Source organism: Magnolia sinica, chromosome 9 (genome assembly GCF_029962835.1).
Source record: "Magnolia sinica isolate HGM2019 chromosome 9, MsV1, whole genome shotgun sequence".
NCBI lineage: Eukaryota > Viridiplantae > Streptophyta > Magnoliopsida > Magnoliales > Magnoliaceae > Magnolia > Magnolia sinica.
Window position 1 is genome coordinate 52,804,125 of NC_080581.1, and position 24,567 is coordinate 52,828,691.

Consider the following 24,567-nt stretch of genomic DNA (forward strand, 5'->3'; position numbering starts at 1 on the left):
GAAAATCTCGATGACATCGGAGTGTGTTCGAGTCATTGAAGGAAACTTCGATGACATCAAACGACTTTCGATGACATTGAACACAGACAGATTTCTGCCCATTTTTTTATCGTTTCAACTTTATTGCCCATTTAAAGAGGGTTTCTTCTTTGGTTCCATATTGAGAAAAAGAGAGAGATTTAAGAGAGTTATTGCTATAGTTGTTCTACCCACCATCTTAAATTTCCTTTCTCATGGGAGTTCATTCTTCAATCTCTTCTTGAATGCAATCATTGAAAACCAATAGATTGGATTGAAGAATGAACTCCATCATTGAAGGATTCTTCAACAAAATAATTAATAGCAAATCAATAGGTTGATATCCTCCGAATGATTAATATTCTAAAATCTCTCACTTACTTAATGACCAACATTTAGTAGAGAAGATTTCATAAAATACCTTGACCCAACACTGGCCACTTATGTTGGAGCATCTACAGTTGTTGCGGATCAAGGGAGCTGAAGACACTTCATCAACAAGGAAGGTCATCTTTAGCATGTTCTAACAATGGAGCTCACCTACTTATAAGTAAGTCATTAGAGTCTAGTGACCCTGAAGATATTTCCTTGTGTAGGACTAGTATTCAGTGCTTAACATACTAAGACCTTCAAAGGCCTCCAACGGGAGAATATGTTGAGTCCTTGTGTAGGACTTTGTTACCTTGTGTAGGCACTTGTGATTGCCTTATGTAGGCATAGGTAGTCTTGTGTAGGCTCCTGGTTATGTCCTTGTCTAGGACCTGTTCGTCTTGTGTAGGCCTCTAAGGTTGTCTTGTGTAGACTCCTTAGCTAACCTTGTATAGGTTGTGAAGGTTAATGGTCAACCTGATTTTAAACCAATTGATAGTGAAATCTAGCACACTCTAAGAGAGAGGGCGTCTGTCAGGCCCGTATCCTAAACCGTACCATTCCTTAAACTCACGCGGTCCTCTCGGTTGAATTTCAGCTACCAGCGACGCGTAGATAGCATTTACGCGTGACCCTGAGTTACATCTTGTTGATCTGAGTCGGCTCAACCCAAGACTTGTACCCTTGTGACCACACCATCGCCGCAGTTCCAACACCGCGTCTTGCACATCAATGCGATACCTAGGCCAGGAGTTGTGGGTCAGCATTTATTTTGAAAAAAATGCTGTGCATTTGCAAATCCAAAGAGAATCTCTACTAAATATCAAATCAATCAATCAATGTACAAGTCAAGTACATATCCCATCACACCCATCCCTCTCTCACCCAAAGTCAAAGCAACCCATGCTTAGCCCATTCCTTTCTTACCAAAAGTCAAGAGAACCCATACCCTCCATCCCATCTCCCTTACAACCCATCCTCTCCTTCTCATTCTCTACCTAAGCAACCAAGAGAGAGGATCGTCCATGGATATGGAGCTCCAAGGATAGTCAAGTTTGTGGCCCACTTCCTACCCCCCCTAATCTCCCATCTCCACCCTTCAATCTTCATCTTCCACCATTAAAGGGAAAACCTAGGAGCTAGGGAGTCCAAGGAGCCTAGAAGAAGAGGAATCAGTGGGTGATTTATAGGATTAGATTGTGTTTTTGTGATGGGCCAAGTGGGGACTACCAATTGATGGTATGGATCCCATTTGGGACCCATTTTGATGTATGTATTATAATCCTGAGAGGGCCCCATAGTGGCAGGGTCCCTCCACTATACCGTCTCTCTCTCTCTCTCTCTCACTCCCTCTCTTTCATTTCTTTTGGTGATGATGTAGCCATGTGGCCCACTCGGATGGACTCCACCATGAAGTATGTATTTTATCCATGTCGTCCATCGAGTGGGCCCACCTGGCAATCCGTTTGGACGGGCCTGATTGCAGGAAAAACACAAATATCAGCCGATCCAAATCTTTGGTGGGCCACCACATGGACCCACCTTTGATGTATGTGGTGTACCCACACCATCCAAACCCTTGGATGGTGGGTCCCAGCAGTCATAGCTGCTGTATATCGTCAGCAAGTTCTGTGGATCCACTGTGATGCATGTGGTTGATCCACATCGTCCAGCCTCCTGGACGGTGTGACCCACCTCTATGTATGTATATATATATATATATATAATATTATGGTGGGCCCCACGTGGGACCCACCTACTTAGAAGCAGATTAGCTGGTCTACTGCACACCAGCTATATTAGTTGGTGTATTGACGTCATCAGCAAGTGGGGTCTGATCATCCAGACCGTCCATATTTGTGGACCTCACCTCCTATTAGCTGTGGAATTGACGTCAGCAAGGTCCGTGGACCTGATCATGAGGTATGTTTTATATCTAACCGTCCATTAGATAGCTGGATGTCAATAGTTCTGTGGGTCCCGCATGATGTATGTGTTACATCCAAATCGTCCATTATGTGGACTCCACTGTTTTATATAACTGTGTGTTTGATCATGAGATATGTGTTTGATCATGAGATATGTGTTATATACATCCATCCATCCATTTGTGTGGGGCCTACCATGTGGTATGGGTTTCATCCCCACTGTCCAACTGCTGGATGGTGGCATCCCACCATGATATATGTACGCTACCCGTCCCCTTTTTTGGGACGTAGGACCCACCCCACACATGTTGCACGTGTGGGGGTGGGGCCCCACCTTGCTAATGTGTATTTTCACACCATCCATCTGACGGTGGAGCCTACCTATGACGTATGTGTTTTGTGCCATGCCATCCATCTGTTGGCTGGACTATGTGGGGCCCACCTTGAGGTATGTGTTGCACACACTGTCCCTCCATGGGACTCCACCGCGATGTATGTGTTTTGTCCATCCCGTCCATTCGGAATGGGCTGGATGTGGGCCCATCATGATGTACATGTTTTATCTGTACCATTCATGGGACGTGGGCCAAACGTGATGTATGTGTTGTATTTACTCCGTCCAGCCACGTTGGACGTGTGGCCCATCTTGTATGTATGTATTGTATATCTAGGCCGTTCGTTCAGACCATGGGGCCTGCTGAGATATATGTGTTTTATCATTACCATCCGTCCAGCCGAGCTGGATGTGGGCCCACCATGCTGTACATATTTTATCTAGGCCGTCGATCCCTGGACGTGGACCTCGCTATGATTTATATCTGCACCGTCCATGGGACGTAGGGCCACCGCGATATGTGTTGTATATTCGCACCGTCTAGGGCAGCGGCCCACCCTGATGAATGCATTGTACATCCAGGCTGCCCATCCATTTTTCCTGGGTTATAGGCTGCCCATTAGGCCCATTTTGTGGTGTATTAGGCCCATGTGATGCAGTCCATTGTGATGTGTATTAAGCCCATGAGATGTGGCCCATTGCGATGTGTAAGGCCCATGGGCTGTGGCCCATTGTGATGTATTCGACGCCCATGGGACGTGGCCCAATATGATGTATATATATGGCCCATATGATAAGGTCCATTATGATGTGTATGTGGACCATGAGTGAGGCCCGATGTGATGTATATTGGCCCCTATGATGAAGCCCGATGTGATGTATACAAGGCCCATATGTTGAAGCTTATTGAAGAGTACATTAGGCCCATGTGTGAGGCCATGGGCCCTACTATATTTTAGGCTTTATGTGGGTCACTCCTTGGGAGCAATGTTGGTTAAATGTCCACATTGTGACCTTCCCTTAGGCCCTTTGTTAGGCTGATCATCGATACCGATTAAGAATACGTGATAGTATAGCATGCTTGATATGAGGAGTAATTGATCATAGCACATGCCATTGGGCAGACTATTATGGAACTCCCTAAGAGACAGAGTTGCCCCACATGAGCCAGCGGTACGCGTAGGTTTGATGCATGACTGGATGGTATGACTCATGCATCTCACATTTTGGGATATAACTACTGTATGCCCTAGTGATATTAGGGTCGTGGCCTCCACAGGCATATCATGGATGGCCAGATGAGACACCAAAAATATTTTTTTACATGAGGTGTCATAGATGTCCCTAGGTGAAAGTCCCTAAACCTCTGTGGCCAAGAGACGCTCCAACGTCTAGATTGAGTGGATACATGAGCGCCTGAGTGTCAAATACCAGTATGCCGCATTTCTCACCTTATCGTGGTTAGTTGGAAGGAGGTGTGGTCTTACCTGCCCGATGGTAGGAAGCATAGATAGGATGAGTTTGACAAGCTCGTAAATGGGTCCGCTAGCAACATACTGGGTAGATATTGGCTGACTACTGGCCAGGCAGATAGTGAGGTCTCTTCCACTTGCATGGTTGCACGTCCAGTGGGGGGCGATCTGTATAGAGTGTACTAGACCCCGGTGATGATCCCAGAGATGTACATTACTGATATATGAACTTATTAAGCAGGAGTTGTGTACTCATTTATTCATTCATTCACTATCCACTCGGGCTGGTGGTGCGAAACTAATTATTATGTGTACCTTCGCAATGGCTAGGATTTCGGTTGGGACGCACGAGCAACCTGAGATTAGGAGTTTACCACATTGAGTTTGGCTATCTAAATTTAGGTATGGCACTAGTTTGGATAGAAGTCCCTTGTGATGAACCCCATATCCTGTGATATTAGGTACTATCATCCCGACTTCACACTCCAACTTGGTCATTTCATTCGCACCACAAATTGCATTACATCCGTGGCATATGACATTTTGAGTTTCTATGTTTCTGCATTTATATGACCTTGATGAGGTTGACGGTAATCGTGGACTCGTCAGGATTTGCATATTGCATTGCATCCTCGGTATCTAATATTTGGCTTACTATGTCACCATATTGCATAGCTGATCTACATTGCTTTCTCAGTATATGTTATTGGCTTATTATGTTTTTGCATCGCATAGCTTGGATAAGGCTAATAGTATTTATGGACTTACTAATATGTTTCTGCATTGCTCTGATATTGCATTTTTGACACTTACCTTACGCACACACTTACACCACCCTCTAAGCTTTCTATAAGCTTATGCACGATAGATGCATGTAGGTGGCGTTAGGTTGCAGCAACGTTGAGCTTAGATCATGTAGCTGTCTTCTGGAGCTTTAATTCTTTTATATATATGTATTTCCCTTTCAGCACTGTATTCAACTATTTATATTAGTAGATATGTGATGATGATTTTGCCCTTGTGATTTGGGTAAACTTGTGGTTATGCTTCTTATGAGATAAATGTACATTGGAAAATCCTCATTGTAGGATCCCAGGATCGAAATCTGGCATATGGGTACTGGGAACCGAGAATGGGGTACTACGGAGGCTGTCGGCATCAGATTCGGCAATCGGGAATTTTGTGAGCCCTGTTTTTGAGTTTGGGGCATGACAGCGTCAGCCAAGAGTGGAGTAGGCACATAGCCGAACTACTATATATGATTATGTTTAGGATTTTTTTTTTTTAATTATGCTTGTGTCTCTTGAATGATTATTTATGATGCATGATTAAATGAATATCTAAGCATTGATAGGAATCACATCCCACACACTCTCACTTACACTATCTCCATAGGCTAGGTGCTTTACATACAAATCTTGTGTAGCCTATGTGATTGAACCCTCTATTGACTTGGAAGTCATAGAGTTACTTTGTCTTACTAATCTTGATTAAAATTTAGGCATTGTATGTTGTTAATTTTTGAAAAGTCCTATTCACCCCCCTCTAGGACACTTGGTAAGATATTCATACTATAGTAACAGTGGTCCTACCGCAATTTCATCCGATATCTTATGGCTTCCTCAGAGATTATTGGATCTGAATGCACATCAAAATACGATAGGACTGAACTCCAGTGTTAGCTCTATTATATAAAATGCTAATGCTTTGAAAAGACGATAGGCCAAGACTAGTCAGAAGAAATCATCCAAACGGTGAAAAAGATAAATTGTAACCAAAGTGTAAGAACCAAAAGATTGCATGGAAAGAGGTTACCCACACATACCTAGGCATGGATGCTTGTGGAATTTGAACGAGTCCAAGTTGGCATAATGAGTTTTCTGTAAGGCCGCGAAAAGCATATGACAACTAACCACTTTAATGATCAAATAAAATAAGTACTCTTAGGGTGATCTAAGAAGCAACATATAATCCGGTACTGGGTCAGTATCCTCATAAGGCCATAGAAAGCGCATGGGCTCTATTGTACCTTTCTGATGTTAGTACCAATCAGGAGTGAAAGGGTTACGATTGGTGGCCCATGCAGGGACAACGCAATGTTTTTCTCAAACCCTCACGATATGTGTGAGTTATATATTTCCAAGCAACCAGTTGACATAGACACAAAGGCAGGCTACAAATACAGATTACAATTCACGACTGACTAGTAAATGCGAGGTGTCCACTCACTTTGGCATTCGGTTACACACAACCTTCACCAAAAAGGGGCATCTGTAGACACCCCACCCCAAGATGATAAGCTGATTGAGTTTGAACTGATGGATGAACAACCGAACCCCAATCCTAAACCTAGAAGCCTAAACCGTAAAAACCCCAATCCTAAACTCTAAACTCAACCTAGTTAACCTAGTCAACCCAATGAGCCTAACCCTGAACCCTAAGAACCTAAAACCCTAGAGCCTTAACTCAGCTTGGTGAGTCAACTCACATAATCAACTTTTGAAGTCAACTCACCCGGTCAGCCTACCCAACCCAACAACCTAGTTAAGTCACTTAGTTAAGCCCAAACCCAAGCCCAAAAGCAATCTTAATCAGAGAAATGGTCAAAACATCAAAGCCACAACCCTCACAGTAGAGTCTCCTATACTTGGAGGATACTTCCTGCCAAAGCAGGGAGTTCGAGTGGAGACCGGCGACAGCATGGCTATCGCCGACCTCGTGGCACTCTCCCTCTTTGAGGCAATGTCCCTCAAGCATGTAAAACTCCCCTTTTACAAACCTTAAGTAAACAGTTGATGTCATGCCCCAAATTCAAAAATCGGGCTCACAGAATTCCCAATCGTCGAATCCGGTGCCGACAGCCTCGGTAATACCCCATTTTTAGCTCCCTGCACCCATACGCCAGATTCTGATCATGGGATCCTCCAAGGAGGATTTTTCAACATACATTTATCTCGTATTAAGCATAACCACAAGTTTACCCAAATCACAAAGGCAACATCATCATCACATATCCACTAATATAAACAGTTGAATATAGTACTGAAAGGAAAATATACATATATCAAAAATCAAAGCTTTAGAAGACCGTTGCACGCTCCAAGCTCAATGTTGCTGCGACCTAACACCACCTGCACGCATCTATCGGGCATAACCTTATAGAAAGCTTAAAGAGTGGTGTAAGTGTGTGCATAAGGTAAGTGTCAAGTATGCAATATCAAAGGAATGCGAAAACATGTTAGTAAGTCCATAAGTACCATCAGCCTTATCCAAGCTATGCAATATAGAAGCATAGAAAACCAAATGCTATGCACTGAGGATGCAATGCAATATACGGTGCGAATGAAATGACCAAGCTAGAGTGTGAAGTTGGTATGATAGTACATAGTATCGTAGGCTATGGGGTCCATTATAAGGGATTCTATCCAAACCAGTCCCATACCTAAATTTGGATAGCCAGACTCAATGTGGTAAACTCCTGATCTTAAGTTGATCATGCGCACCAACCGAAATCCTGACCATTGCGAAGGTACACATAACAATTAGTTGCGCATCATCAGCCTGAGTGGATAGTGAACGAATGAATGAATGAGTAAATGCTAAGTATGCAACTCCTACTTAATAAGCCTACATACTAGTACTGTACATCTCTGGGATCATCACTGGGGTCTAGTACACTCTACATAGATCGCTGCCCACTGGATGCGCAACTATGCAAGTAGAAGAGACCTCACTATCCGCCTGGCCAGTTGTCAGCCAATATCTACCCGGCACATTAATAGCAGACCCATTTACGAGATGGTCAAACTTAGCCTAACTATACCACCTACCCTCGGGCTGGTAAGGCCACACCCCCTTCCAACCGACCACGATACAGTGGGAGACGTGGCCTACTGGTATTCGACACTTAGGCACTCATGTATCTACTTGGTCTAGATGTTGGAGCATCTCTTGGCCACGGAGGTTTAGGGACTTTCACCCATGGACATTTATGACACCCCATATAGAAAAAGATTTTCGGTATCCCATCTAGCCATCCACGATATGCCTGTAGAGGCTACGACCCTGATGTCGCTAGGGTATATAGTGGTCATATCATAAAATGTGAGATGCATGAGTCATACCATCCAGTTATACATCAAACTTGTGTATACTACGCGCTCATGTGGGACAACTCCGCCTATCAGGGAGCCCCATAACAACCTGGCCAATGGCATATGGAATGGTCAACCACATCTCATATCAAGCATGCAGATGATGCGTGTGGGCATGTGTCATGATGCTATACTATTACATACTCATAATCGGTATCGATAATCGGCCTAACAAAGGGCTTAAGGAAAGGTCATAATGTGGACATTTAACCATCATTACCCATCAGTGTGGATATTTAACCAACATTCCTCCCAATGACTGGCCCACATAGAGCCAAACGTATAATGGGCCCATGGCCTCACACAAGGGCCTAATATACATCACCATGGGCCTCATCACATAGGCCTCACGTACATCACACTGGCCTCATACAATCATAATGGGTCACATACTATCACAATGGGCCCCATACAATCACAACAGGTCACATACAATCATAACGGGCCTCATACAATCACAATGGGCCATATACAATCTCAACGAGCCTCATATACATCACAATGGGCCACATCCATGGGCCTCAAATGCATCATAATGGGCCTCATAACTGGGCCTCAAATGCATCAAGTGGACCCCATCGCGTGGGACACATATACATCACATTGGGCTGCACATATGGGCCACCAAAACATCACATTGGGCCGCACTTATGGGTCACACAAACATCACATTGGGCCGCACTTATGGGCCACACAAACATCACATTGGGCTGCACTTATGGGCAACACAAACATCACATTGGGCCACATCACATGGGTTGCTTGGATCAAATACTTCCTACCCCCCTAATCTCCCATCTCCACCCTTCAATCTTCATCTTCCACCATCAAAGGGAAAACCTAGGAGCTAGGGAGTCCAAGGAACCTAGAAGAAGCGGAATCGGTGGGTGATTTATAGGATTAGATTGTGTTTTTGTGATGGGCCAAATGGGGCCTACCAATTGATGGTATAGATCCCATTTGGGACCCATTTTGATGTATGTATTGTAATCCTAAGAGGGGCCCATAAAGGCGGGGTCCCTCCACTACACCGTCTATCTCTCTCTCATTCCCTCTCTTTCATTTCTTTTGGTGATGATGTAGCCATGTGGCCCACCCGGATGGACCCCACCATGAAGTATGTATTTTATCCATGTCGTCCATCGAGTGGGCCCACCTGGTTGTCCATTTGGATGGGCCTGATTGCAGGAAAAACATAAATATTAGTCGATCCAAATCTTTGGTGGGCCACCACGTGGACCCACCTTTTATGTATGTGGTGTACCCACACCATCCAGACCCCTTGGATGGTAGGTCCCAGGAGCCACAACTGCTATATATCGTCAGCAAGTTCTGTGGATCTCACTGTGATGCATGTGGTTGATCCACACCGTCCAGCCTCCTGGACGGTGTGACCCACCTCTATGTATGTATGTGTGTGTGTGTGTATATATATATATATATATATATATAATATTATGGTGGGCCCGACATGGGACCCACCTACTTGGAAGCGGATTAGCTGGTCTACTGCACACCAACTATATTAGCTGGTGTATTGACGTCATCAACAAGTGGGGTCTGATCATCCAGACCATCCATATTTGTGGACCCCACCTCCTATTAGCTGTGGAATTGACGTTAGCAAGGTCCGTGGACCTGATCATGAGGTATGTTTTATATCTAACCGTCCATTAGATAGCTGGATGTCAATAGCTCTGTGGGTCCCGCATGATGTATGTGTTACATCCAAATCGTCCATTATGTGGACTCCACCATTTTATATAGCTGATGTAGTGACGTCAGCATGTCTATGTGTTTGATCATGAGATATGTGTTATATACATCCATCCATCCATTTGAGTGGGGCCTACCATGTGGTATGGGTTTCATCCCTATTGTCCAGTTGCTGGATGGTGGCAACCTACCATGATATATGTATGCTACCTGTCCCCTTTTCTGGGACGTAGGACCCACCCCACACATGTTGCACGTGTGGGGGTGGGGCCCACCTTGCTAATGTGTATTTTCACACCGTCCATCTGACGGTGGAGCCTACCTATGACGTATGTGTTTTGTGCCACGCCATCCATCTGTTGGCTGGACTATGTGGGGCCCGCCTTGAGGTATGTGTTGCACACACTGTCCCTCCATGGGACTCCACCGCGATGTATGTGTTTTATCCATCCCGTCCATTCGGAATGGGCTAGATGTGGGCCCATCATGATGTACATGTTTTATTTGTACCATCCATGGGACGTGGGCCCAACGTGATGTGTGTGTTGTATTTACTCCGTCCAGCCACGTTGGACGTGTGGCCCATCTTGTATGTATGTATTGTATATCTAGGCCGTCCGTTCAGACCATGGGGCCTACTGAGATATATGTGTTTTATCAGCACCATCTGTCCAGACGAGCTGGACGTGGGCCCACCATGCTGTACATATTTTATCTAGGCCGTCGATCCCTAGACGTGGACCTTGCTATGATGTATATCTGCACCGTCCATGGGACGTGGGGCCACCGCGATATATGTGTTGTATATTCGCATCGTCTAGGACAGCGGCCCACCCTGATGAATGTATTGTACATCCAGGCTGCCCATCCATTTTTCCTGGGTTATGGGCTGCCCATTAGGCCCATTTTGTGGTGTATTAGGCCCATGTGATACAATCCATTGTGATGTGTATTAGGCCCATGAGATGTGGCCCATTGCGATGTGTAAGGCCCATGGGTTGTGGCCCATTGTGATGTATTCAACGCCCATGGGATGTGGCCCAATATGATGTATATATATGGCCCATATGATAAGGTTCATTGATATCCAACACATACATTAATGGGCTCCACCGTCCAATGCTAGACGGTGTGGATGCCACACGTGCCAGGCAGGTCCCACCGTCTAGACAGCTGGATGGTGTACATATAAAACATACATCATGTGGGTCCCATCCTTGCTGGATGGACGGTAAGGATGAAGCACATCCAGCAGCGTCCCACCTGATTGGACGGTTGGATGAGACGCATGCATGGTGGGTTTCTACTGCACAGACGGTGTAGATAAAACCCATATCTCACGTGCGCAAGAGAGAGATGGACGGTCTGGATTATTAGACCCCACTTGCTGACGTCAATACATCAGCCATGTAGCTGGTGTGCGGTAGACTGACCAATCCTCTTCCAGGTGGGTCCACACGTGTGGGACCCACTAGTTGCATTGAATTAAGCATATATTTGCATTTTCTCTTCATCTGGGCTTGTCCAGACGGACAGGCCAGCGGGCCTACCGTTGGATGGTCCAGCAAGGTGGGCCCAACATATGGATGACATGGATATAATACATACTTCATGGTGGGCCACACACACACACATCAGGTGGGCCATACACATCATCATCATCACCATACAACAAGGAAAGGAGAGATAGAGAAAAAGAAACGGCAGAGATGTGAGGAGCTCTGCCACTATGAACTCCTTCATGTACATACATCAAGATAGGTCCCATCAAAAGTGGGCCCTCAAATGAAAATCAACAGTTGGATATCCTCAAATCACCCACCATTTACTCTTCTTCTTGGATCAGTGGCAAGCTAAGCTCCTTGGCTTCTTCTTTGATGGTGGGAGATGAAGATTGAAGGGTGGGGATGGGAGATTAGGGGGTAGGAAGTGGGCCACACCTAGCTTCTCTCTTTAGGAAGCTTGGATGTCCACTCTCTCTTGGTGCCTAGAATAATGGTGGAGAAAATGAGAGAGAGAGGAGATGTAAGGAGAGAGGGATGGGTTGTTGTAAGGAAGGGTTGATTTGGGGATGGGAGAGAGAGGGGTGTCATGCTTTGTTGGTCAGAGAGGGATGGGTGTGATGTGATGTGTACTTGATTGATTGATTGATGTTTGGTAGAGATTCCCTCAGAATTTGCAATGCACGGCATTTTCTTCTAGATGAACGCGGGCCCACAACTCCTGGCTTAGATATCGTATCGGTGCGCAAGTCGCGGCGTTAGAACTGCAGCAACGATGCGGTCGCTAAGGTACAAGTATCGAGTTGAGTCGACTTAGATATACAGGATGCGACTTAGGGTCACGCGTAAACGCCGATTATAGGTCGCGGGTTGCCGGAATTCGACCGGGAGGACCCCGGGAGTCTAAGGAATGGTACGAACTAGGATACAGACCTTACAGCTAAGGTGCATTTACTCTGATGCCCATCTCCTTGCCCAAACTTACCCTTTTACCACATCATCCATCCTATAAGATGATGTTATGTGAAAATCTCTAATCCTAACTCTTTAACCACTTTTTCCCCTTAAGATCATTAGGAATTACTAGAAAAATTGAGTTAGAAGACTATAAATATCCCCCTCCCCTTCTCATTTCGACCATCCCTTCTAATTTCAAGAAGCATCCACTCCCATACAAAAGTATCAGGAGGAAATTCAGGAAGACATCCTTCCACCAAGGAGAGTGAGAGTGGGAGAGAGAGAGAGAGCCTAACCCTGGTTTACTTTAGCCTAGCCAGAGTCCAAGTCTCTTGAGCCACCTAAGTTCAAATCTTAGCTGCTCAATCTAGCCTTGCGACACTACCGTTCATCCAATCATTAAAGCTTCTATTTGTTTTATCAAATCAACACATTAACATCGTGCAACATTCATTCATTTCTCAACCCCCTATACTCCTCATATCATCAGCATCATAGTGCATTTTCACCATTTCCTCATATTTTATTGGCGGGCGTATGATCTGATGCTTACCGATATATCAGATCTTACCCACCAGAAACCTTAGCCAGTTAGCCATTATTTTAAGCATACACATTACATTCCATCATTTTCTCATATCTGGCTGGCGGGCGTATGCTTTGAAACCAGCGGATACTATCGTAGTAGGTCCACTAAGAACCTTAGCTAGTTGGTTGTCATTTTATCATAAGCATCCATACAACATCATAAGCATCCATACAACATCGTAAGTATCCCACACATATACCCTGTACTTGATTGTTTCGAACGTATGCTCTACGGCTTACTGATATATTCAAATCTTCCACATCAGAAATTTGGATCAGTAAATCAGCATTACATTTTCTACACGTAAGAACTACCCTTATTCTTTGATAATTAGTTAGATTTTGTGAATTAAAGACCATACATTCATACAGATAGGGTGGGTGCCTAACACCTTCCCTCTCTATAACCACGGTCTTAGAATATCTGGAATGTAAACTCGCGAGTCATATTAGGGTTAAGAATCTTTGGGTTCTAAATCTTAAGCATTTTTGGGGCCTGTTTGGATTGACGGTCGGGATTCATTTGTATTGTATTAAATGTCGAAATAGGACATATACTATGTTTGATACAGAGTTGAAATCCAGGGTCTACCATCCTCATGAATACATCATGGAATGAAGATTATCAGATGGTGGTGCAGTATTGTCAACGGCAAGTGCATCGAGTAGTACAACACACTCATGTGCAATATTGGGTAAGAAATCTGGGATGGAAGGGAAGCTGCATCTATGGATGACCATTGCATGCTACTCCCTCACCTCCCCCCATTCTCCACCTTCTACTGCATGTGGTCAGTCACCTCCTCTGAATCTCTTTCGAAGGTTTGCGATTCATATCATAGGCAAAACTCATTTCAGAGAGTTGGAATGGGACAATCTGGGATTTCTTTTCCCAGATCGGAGGTCTAAAACCAAATCATTTAGGAACTGATGTCCTCCCCGAATCCATATCGGTACGCTTCTCTCCTGAAAAAATGACCGAATTTAGGAGTTAGGTCACACCAGCCTCTTCGAACTCAAGTAGCCCTTGTCCCAGTGGGGTGTGTACGGTCTGCGTATACACCTATGTTTATGAAAGAGCTTTTTTACTTTCCACATCTAGGTATACTGCCGAATAAGGAGATTTTCAGGTAAAACTCAGGACGTTGTATCAAAGGGTTTTGCAATCTTCTTAAGTCAGTATGGAAGATGAGATATGACCAATGCATGCGACCATTAAAGGTAAGTGAAGGGCGTGGATAAACCTTGATTTCAAGAAGGCTACGATTTATAAAAACTCACACTCCTTTTTCTTCTTCTACAACATTTGTTTTTGGAAAGTTTTTTTTTTTTTTTTTGCAATAAAACTGTGCTACATCTGGGTTGATCATTGGTGGAGGTATTACTCATCTATTCTTTTTTCATAATTTAAACTCAATCCGTTTGTGAAATTTCAAAATGTAGGCCCTTTTTTAAGACGACCTTCCCTTCCTTATCTGTTCTCCCTTTTTACTTGTGTCTGGATACTTATAGATCGCATTAGCATGTCCGTTGTATGATGACATACTACCACCTTCCATAATTTTACGAACCACTAGGTTGAGTCTCTTGATAATCACTAAAATATTTCCTAACCACAAGCCTGCTGATTCGACGATGCAGACAGGACACCCCATTATGGAGTCTATGGGAAATAGTCAGCTCTCTACATACTTCATTTCGGCTCAACAGGTGCGTGAACTATTCTATGTTGTATTCCCATGATTATGTAGTGTATTATGTTCCTTGTAGGATTTACATAAATATCCCATAAGTATGTATATCAGCAATTTAGTTTTGTATATGTAACGATAATGATTTGTTCGGTGTTGTTGGTTGTGAAAATTTGAGTTTATATGAGTTTCTACTTCTTATTATCTTAATGATTTAAAGAGTGTTGCCATGATGAAAGCCATCACTGATTTTAACCACGTCATTGGAGTGAATTTTTTAGCATAAATTCATGTTTCTGTGGATATATAAACTTTCTCTAAAATTGTAATTCCCATTCAAATAGTATTCATCTCCAATATTCTCATGGCTTTCGATAGTAGGGAAAATAGTGATGAGAAATCCTCTGGTAGTGATTGGAGTGAGAATGAAATAGTTGCTGCATTAATAGTCATTGCAGCTTCTACATGTGTAATGGTAGCCGCTGAATATCATCGATGTTACTGTATGAAGTTACTGCCCAAGGATGGTCACATTGAGAGAAATAAATTCATCAATGAAATTATAAGGAAGAGCGATGTTGATTGTCTTGCACAATTAAGAATGTGTAGGGATAATTTTTTTAAATTATGTTCATTGTTGAGAGATCGGAATCTCCTATCTGATATAAGGAGGTGTAGTATAGAAGAGTAGGTTGTAATTTCCTACATACTATTGGTCACAATGTACGTAATCATGTGATTGGTCATCGCTTTGCACGATCCAGTGAGACGGTAAACAAACACTTCACTAGAGTGTGGATGCTATAATCGGTCGTTATCCAAAATATGTGAAGTTCCCTGGATTACACGCACTAAAAGAAATATCTGACAACCATTTATGGATTCCATTCTTTCATGTAATATTGTATACATGTCTCAAGTCATTGCTAAAATTTTGCACAGTTAAGGAATTAACTGATTGTGTGGCACACTTTTACTTATAGGACTACATTGGGGCCCTAGATGGTACCCATATCTCGGCTTATTTTCTAAAAGAAGTAAGCTCAACTTTCAGAAATAGGAAAGAATTCTGTCACAGAATGTTCTGGCTGTGTGTACTTTTGATATAAAATTCGTGTATGTGCTTGCTGGTTGGGATGGCTCTGCATCTGATGCTCGTGTCTTACAAAATACACTAACCCGGCGCTCTGAATGTTTTCTTATTCCTCATGGTAATCATTATATAGGTGTGATTGTTTACATTATGGGAATTTATGTGTGAAACATAACTTAAACATATCTTGCAATGTGTAGGAAAATATTATGTTGTTGATGCTGGATATGCACATTCACCCGGGTTTATGGCACCCTATCGAGGTGTTCGATATCACTTGAATGAGTTTCGTACTGGAAGGAAGCCTGCCATTAAGAAAGAACTTTTCAATTATCACCACGCCTAATTGTGAAATGTCATAGAGTATTCTTTTGGTCTTTTGAAATGTCAATTTCCTATTCTATGTACTCCTCCTCAGTTCAAGTTCATAATTGAAAAGGCCGAGCTAAATGTCCTAGGGGGGGGGGGGGTGAATAGGATAATGCCAAATTTAAAAATAAAGCTTGGAAATAAAGACTTAATAAACAAATGATAGCACAATAGAAAGTAACCTCTAAAATCAAGTATCAAGAGGTTGATACAAACTTGGTTCTAAGGACAACTTGACACCAAAAACCTACGGTTTATGGCAGGACAACCTTACTAGAATGTGGGTGAGTATAAAAAACTCAAGCTTAAATGGTGATGAAAGAAATAAGAACTAATCTATTACAACATTCACCACACAATGCTTGAAAAATAAAGATTACAACATTCACATCCACAAATACATCTCATAATCTTAAACCATCAAATGATAAAGAAATAAATCAAACATCCACCAAACACTTGAGAATTATAGTGGTCCGTGTGTGTACACCAATTGTTTGAAAACAGCCACACAACTACTCTACTCCTAATATCCACTCCCTCAGGATATTAGCGTTCACTAATTAAATTGGTTTTTCAAGGTTCACCTAAAACCTTTACAATTGTATTTTAAATGGGCACACACAATCACAACCCCACACTCTGAGATTTTCTAGTTGATCTCAGAAAAACCAAATGAGATTTTCTAGCTTAACTCATAAACCAAACAAAAAGGAATTACAGAAAAGGAAACACTTATTTGTATGAAGATTCTGAAGTAGCCCAGTAAAACCAACTTGATGACGACGTAGATATTCAACGTTCAGTCCCACAAGTGTATAGGGTTCTAGATCTAGATGATTTTTAATTTAAATCAACATGGACTACCTTGATTTGATTTCGATCTTAAGAAAGGGTAAATCAAATGTCCCTTTTCAAAATCAAATTGGAATAGAGATCTAAAATCAAATAACAAGAGCTATATAAAGAATCGAAAATGTATACAAAATAGCTTAGAATGAGCACAAAATTATCTCAGAGTGAATGCTTAAAAATAATTAGAATTGAATATAAAACTCTGAAATTCGAGTGTTATTTATAGGTGAAAAATCTGTTCACTCGACTGGCCTTAGGTTCGCTTCGACTGGCCTTAAGTCCAACAGATTTTTGAAAATTCTAGCACGATAAGATTTGACAACTGTTCGACTGGCCTTGTGGGTCCCATGACTGGTTGAGTGGCCTGCTCGACTAGTCATGGACTACACACAAATGGTTGAGTGGGGCCAGATTGCTTGCTGTAATTTGAGTCGAGCCCTGCACGACCGGTCAAGCACTGTTCACTTGACTGGTCGAGAAGTTTCCTGGATTGGTCGAGGACCAACAGAAAAATTCTGAAAAATTGTAACAAATCCTGGACTGGTCGAGAAAATTCTAGGACTGGTCAAGCCAGTGCTAGGGCTAGTCGAACAAACAACCTATTAACCTATAAAATGACAGATACCAAGTATGAAATGAACGTAACATGCCCTATGGTCAATCTAGGTCATTCATACCTTACTTGTGAGATATAATATGTGAACCATCAAACTATCGATCACATCGGCAACTTTAATTCTTGCGATATTTGAAGCGTGAACTCAACATATCAAACTTAGTCTTCAATTAAGACTTGAGTTCTTGGACGTTTCTGGTTACAGAACTTAAACCGCAATATTGTGATTGGGTTCTTGAAAGTTGAGTCTTCAACCAACACTTGAAACTCATACACTTTCTTCAGCTTGAAGATCTTGGCAAGTTTGTCATAGATATTGGTAAGATTGATTTAGCACGATTGTCGAAGATTTAAAGAAAATCAAAGCACAAGCTTGATACATAAACACATAAGCATGACACAAACTCGAATTTGTTTGGCACACCAAAATTTGACTAAACTTAAGGTTTCCAATATATTAATTTCAATCTCCTCCTTTGTCAAATTTGTAACAAAAACCAAAATACGAGTCATGTAATAGATATTCAATAAGAACACATGCTCAATAAAAATCATGCACCATTTAGTTAACAAATGATCAATAACATATGATCAATAAAGAATCATGCACCATCTATGCACACCATGCAACTCTCCCCCTTAATCCATTACTCCCTTCAAATTAAACTCCTCATCCACATCATCATATCAAAATCAAGCTTTAAGCTTATTCCATATCAAAATCAAGCTTCAAGCTTATTCCACACAATATTCTCAAGCTTATTCCATATCAAAATCAAGCTTCAAGCTTATTCCACACAATACTCCCCCTTTTCGTCACAACATGACAAAGGAAAGAAATAGATGATAAATGATAAATGGAGATAATAAGAGAGTAAATAAGATAGAAAAGGATGGAGATTAATGAAACCTTCTCTAATAGGCATAGCTACCAAAGCATGGGTAGCTAGGGCAGTCATAAGATAAGTAAAAGGAATATTGCTATGACCGGGATGGAGACGAAACTGAATAATGATAACAAATAAGAGAAGGAAGACATATATGGATACCAGACACAACAGAATGCATAATACGAGACATGAAAGCAGTCAACTCGGTCTTGTTACCTGAGCGAGGATACACATTTGAAATGAAAATGCGATGAAGGACCCTGTATTTGGGTAACATAAATTTGGAACTGAGTGCAATACCGTCGTTCCACTCCGATCCATGTTGTAAAGAACTCTTGTAATCAAACGTTTTGCATTCTTAGAAGGTCTAGAGGTCAAAGTAGATATGGGAACTCCGTCGTCAACAATAAGTATATTCATGATAGAAGAAATCAAATGACAGTCTACTTTGATTGAACCTTCTCTAGTTGACATAGTAAATGTCAAATTCTCTTAAGAAAAGTTGGTAATACAAACATACATAGCCTGCGCAATGGACCAGTATGCCGAATTGCCCCAAGATAATATGTTATCCCATTCTACAGCTTGAAGGAGGGGGACGATGTTGAAGCGTTCAATATGATCAACATTAACAACACACTCAACAATGACATTCCGATGTCGGATATCCCACACATATTTGGGTTCCTCTTCGGGTGACCGAAGATGACGCACTGAAATGGGTGCAGAACGAGATGAAGAGGGACTACAAACAGTTTTCTTCTTATTTTTTCCTTCCATAACAATAACAACTCAAGGAAAATAAGGATTGCAAAAAGGAGAGAAAGGATTCCAAGAAAATCAGATTTTTGGGTAGAAACCCTTTCAAACCACTATAGAACTTGAAACAAGTTGTAAAATCAAGTTAAAGGAACATCAATGAACTCAAATCTACAAGGAATTTGAAAATGAAGCATTAACTAAAGAGGAATCGAAGAAGGGTTTGACCAGTCGTGGTAGGGCTTGTTGGAGAAGAAGAACAAAGTGAAGAAAAATGTGTTTTTCCCAAATAAAAGGCAAAACCCGAGTTCCATGACTGGTCGTCTATATACTCGACCGGTCGAGCCACGACTGGTCGAGTGTGTACTCGACTGGTCGTGCACTACTGAAAATTTATAATTTTGCATTTATTTGAATTTTAAAAATTTTTAAATAATAAATATATACATTATGATACAAATAGGCACAAATCATTAGTTCATTTTGCACATACCAAGATCAAATTTCAATTTTATAAACCTGTTTTTGTAGAGTGGTTTTGTGAATATGTCTGCAAGTTGATTCTCGGTTTGAATATATTCTAATGAAATTATCTTATCTTCCACCAATTCACGAATATAATGATATCTATTGTCAATATGCTTGGTTCGTGAATGCTGAATTGGATTTTTAGAAACATTAATTGCGCTTGAATTATCACAATATAAAACCATAAATTCTTACACAATTCCGTAATCGCTTAGCATTCTCTTCATCCACACAAGCTGAGTGCATGCATTACCACAACAATATATTCAGCCTCAGCTATGGAGAGTGATACGAAACTTTGTTTCTTACTAAGCCAAGAAACCAAACAGTTCCCGACATAGAAACAACCACCACTGGTCGATTTATGATCATTAATATTACCAGCCTAATCAGCGTTCGCGTAACCAGTTAATTGCCCATTAGTATCATGTGGATACCAAAGACCAAGATTAGCTCAACTAGTGACATATCACAAAATATGCTTAACAGCAATCAGGTGGGACTCTTTAGGGTCTGATTGATATCTAGCACAAATTCCTACGCTAAAAGCAATATCAGGTCAGCTCGTAGTTAAATAAAGTAAATTTCCTATCATACTAAGATACAACTTCGGGTCCATACCCTTACCTGTTGAATCCTTAGAGAGTTTTAGAATAATACCCATTGGAGTATCAAAATTTTTTCCACTCTCAAATTTAAACTTTTTAACTGAGTTCAGAGCATATTTGGTTTGAGAGATAAAGAATCCATTAAGAAGCTATTTGACCTGCAACCCTATGAAATAGTTTAGTTCTCCAACCATGCTCATTTCAAATTTAGATTTCATAAGATCTGCAAACTCAATAGTCATGTTAACATAGGTAGATCCATAGATAATGTCATCAACATAGATTTGTACTATTAGTATATGATCATTATGTTTCATAACAAATAATGTTTTATCTACACTCCCCATAACAAAGTAATGAATTAACAAGAATTTAGTCAATTTCTCATACCATGCACTGGGAGCCTGTTTCAAACCATAGAGTGCCTTTTTTAGGCGATAGAAATGATTAGCATGCTTAGGGTCTTCAAAACCCTTTGGTTGCTCAACATATATTTCTTCATGCAAATCGCCATTTAAAAACGCACTCTTTACATCCACTTGATATATTTTGAATTTTTTAAAGCATGCAATGAATATAAATAGTCTAATTGATTCAAGACAAGCTACTGGGGCAAAGGTCTCATCATAATCAATGCCTTCAATTTGAGTGTACCCTTATATAACTAGCCTAGCCTTGTTTCTAATAAGATTACCAAGTTCATCAGACTTATTTTTGAAAATCCATTTAGTTCTAATAATGTGTTTATCTTTTGGTCTTGGAACTAAGTACCAAACATCATTTCGAACAAACTGATTGAGCTCTTCTTGCATTTCTATGTCTACTTTTCATTAGTAAAGGCTTCTTTTACGTTAGCCGGTTCTATCTAAGATGTGAAGCACACGTAGTTGCACATATATTCTATTTGTTTACGGGTGCGCACACTAGTGGGAGGGTTTCCAAGGATTTGATTAGATGGATGGTCTTTAACTGTCTGCAGTTCAGTATTATTTTGACTAGATGAAGAGTCTGGTTTATCAAATGAAAGGACTTCATCATTTTCTAAACTTGAGACAGGTGTATTCAAGTGATCATCTATAACCACATTAATGGACTCTTGAATTACACCAGTCCTCTTATTAAGAACCCGATACGCTTAACTATTCAGAGCATACCCTAAAAATATCACTTCATCACTTTTGGTGTCAAATTTATCCAGATTTTCTCGGTCACGCAAGATGTAACACTTGCTGCCGAAAACTCAAAAGTATTTGACAGTAGGCTTCTTATCAAACCACATTTCATAAGCTATTTTACTATTTTATTTTCTTATATAAACACGGTTAATTATATAACAAGCAGTATTTACGGCTTCAGCCCAAAGATTTTTAGGAAGCTTCATACTATTTAGCATTACATTTGTCATTTCTTGAAGTACTCTATTTTTTCTTTCCACTACCCCATTTTGTTGTGGTGTTTTGGGCGTAGAATATTCATGTGATATTCCCTGGTCACTGCAAAATTTCTCAAAACTGCTATTTTCAAACTCAGAACCATGATCACTATGAATCTTAGTGACTTGTGATTCTTTTTCAGTTTGGATATGTTTAAGTACCATTTTTCACTTCGTCGAGAGTTTTTGATTTCTTAAGAAGACTACCCAAGTATACCTGGTAAAGTCATCTACAATGACCAGAATATACTTCTTGCCACCTCGACTCTTCGTTCTAGTTGGTCCAATGAGATCCATTGTAAGACCTCGTTTGTTCCGTACGACTTTCTATGCTTATGTACACATTAATTGGCGCTCTTAGCTAGACCTGGATTGACCGTTCATAGTACACACCCAACTGACCGGAACCTCAAGACCCTGAAACCTATTTCATATCGACCGCCCTGTCGCCGTGATCGTGGAGGTACAACCCGTGCATCTATACGATACTCCGTTTGTGAGATACGCCGTGAAGAATAATTAGTGTATCATGCGCGCAAGGCGCCACGTACTCCACTCCACACATGTGCACAACACATGTCATACACATATGCACATGCCACACATGGGTGAGAGACATCATACATGTGTGTGATGTCACAACTCATACCTCCCATCTCTCATGTACACCTCAAGTCTACTCTCCTCCATGCCACACCTCATGTATGACATCATCACACCATGCCATCTCATGTATCTTTAATCCACCATTAATTATAAATCATAAATTACTTATCATAATCCTAGCTTAAGCTAATATTAATCACATTAGCCTAACTTAACCAAAAGTTTATCCAATTCTCTATAAATGCACCTCCATCCCTTAGCATTTCACCATTTTTTCTACACATGAGAGAGAGAGGAGTGATCTTGGTGAGTCATCAACTCCATCAATCCCATCCCTTCCATCAATCTCAACTATTCCATCTAATCCATCAAGGTGAGTACACCCCCCTCCACTCTTGTGGTTTGCTTTCTTTGTTGATTAATTGTAGTGATAATGTGATGATAATGATAATGATGATGTAATGGGACTCCCTAACCATGGCCCCCACCATTGCATTTGGATGCAATCTGAACCCTTCACAGAACCATGCCTATTTAGATGAAGGGAGTATACAAATATTGTTTTGATCAAAGACTTGTGGCCCACTTGGATGAAGATGAGGGACCCATAACTCACACATGTACACCCATGACACACACGTGCACATAATAAAAATAAATAAATAAAACAAAGAGAGAGACGCTGCTGCCAACGTCCAGTAGCGTCACAGCTACATGAATGCAAGGGAAGGGGCTGTGGGTCCCCAACGGCCCCACCCATGAAGTATATATTCAATCCACACTGTCCATTAAATTTTCCAGCTCATTTTAGGCATTAAGCCAAAAAATGAAGCCAATACAAATCTCTAGCAAGCCACATCATAGAAAACAGTGATATTAATTGTTAAAATCTGTCAGGGCCCACTAAAATGTTTCTGCATGTCAAAATATATTGAATATTGGGCTTGTTACATCTGTCCCGGGCCGTAGAACCCAGCAGACGGACTAGATCGTCCTGCTGTGGGCCCCACATTTGAAAAACTATAAAAAAAAATAACAACAGCATTGACATTGTTGTTGTCAACGTCTAACGTTGCAACAAGCAGTGTCTGCTGCTGACGCTGGAGGAAGGTGGGCTCCACCACTGGTCCCACCGTGATGTAGGTCAGACATCCACATCGTGCATTTGATAGGTCCCCTTTGAAAAGTGAGATACCCCAAAAATCAGCCGTACACGAAACTCAAGTGTCCCACACCATCTAAAATCATATAAAATTAAATAAAAATATAAATAAGTTGATCATGAGGTATGTATTATTACATCCAAACCGTCCACCCATTGGGTGAGTTCGTCCTAAGGCTTGAGAAGAGAAATATGAAAAATCTAACTATCAGGTGATCCACGCTGCAAAAAGTAGTTGGAAGACCTGTATCCTAGTCCATACCGTTTCATAGGCTTCCACGGTCCTTCCGATCGAATTCCAATAACCCTCGACTTGTATCCAACATTTGTGCGCGATCCTAAGCCAAGTCCTGTATATCAGAGTTGACTCAACTCAAAACTTATACCCCTGCAACCGCGCCATAGCCACGGTTCCAATGCCATGACTCGCACACTGATCCGATACCCAGGCCAGGAGATGTAGACCAGCGTTCATTCTGAAAAAATGCCGCGTGTTGCAAATTTTGAGAGAATTTCTACAACATGTCCCATCAATCAATCAATCAATCAAGTCAAGTACACTCCATACCCTAAGTACAAGCAACCCATCCCTTTCCCTTTCCCAAAGTCAACTCTCTCTCTCCACCCATCACTCTTTCACCCAAATTTCAACCAAGCCCATACCCTAACCATCCCTTCCTTACAACTCTCATCCCTTATCATCCCATCACTCCTCTCTTTCTCTCATTTTTCTCCAACAACCTCCAAGGCAACACCCAATGTCCAAGCATTTCAAGAGCAATCCAAGTGTGGCCCATTTTCTTTTCCGCTCTCTCATCTCTCATCTCAGCCATTCATTCATCATCTACCTCCATCAAAACTAAAGGTAAGGAGCATAGGAGTCCAAGGAGCTAAAGAAGGAGGCCGATAGGTGGGGGATC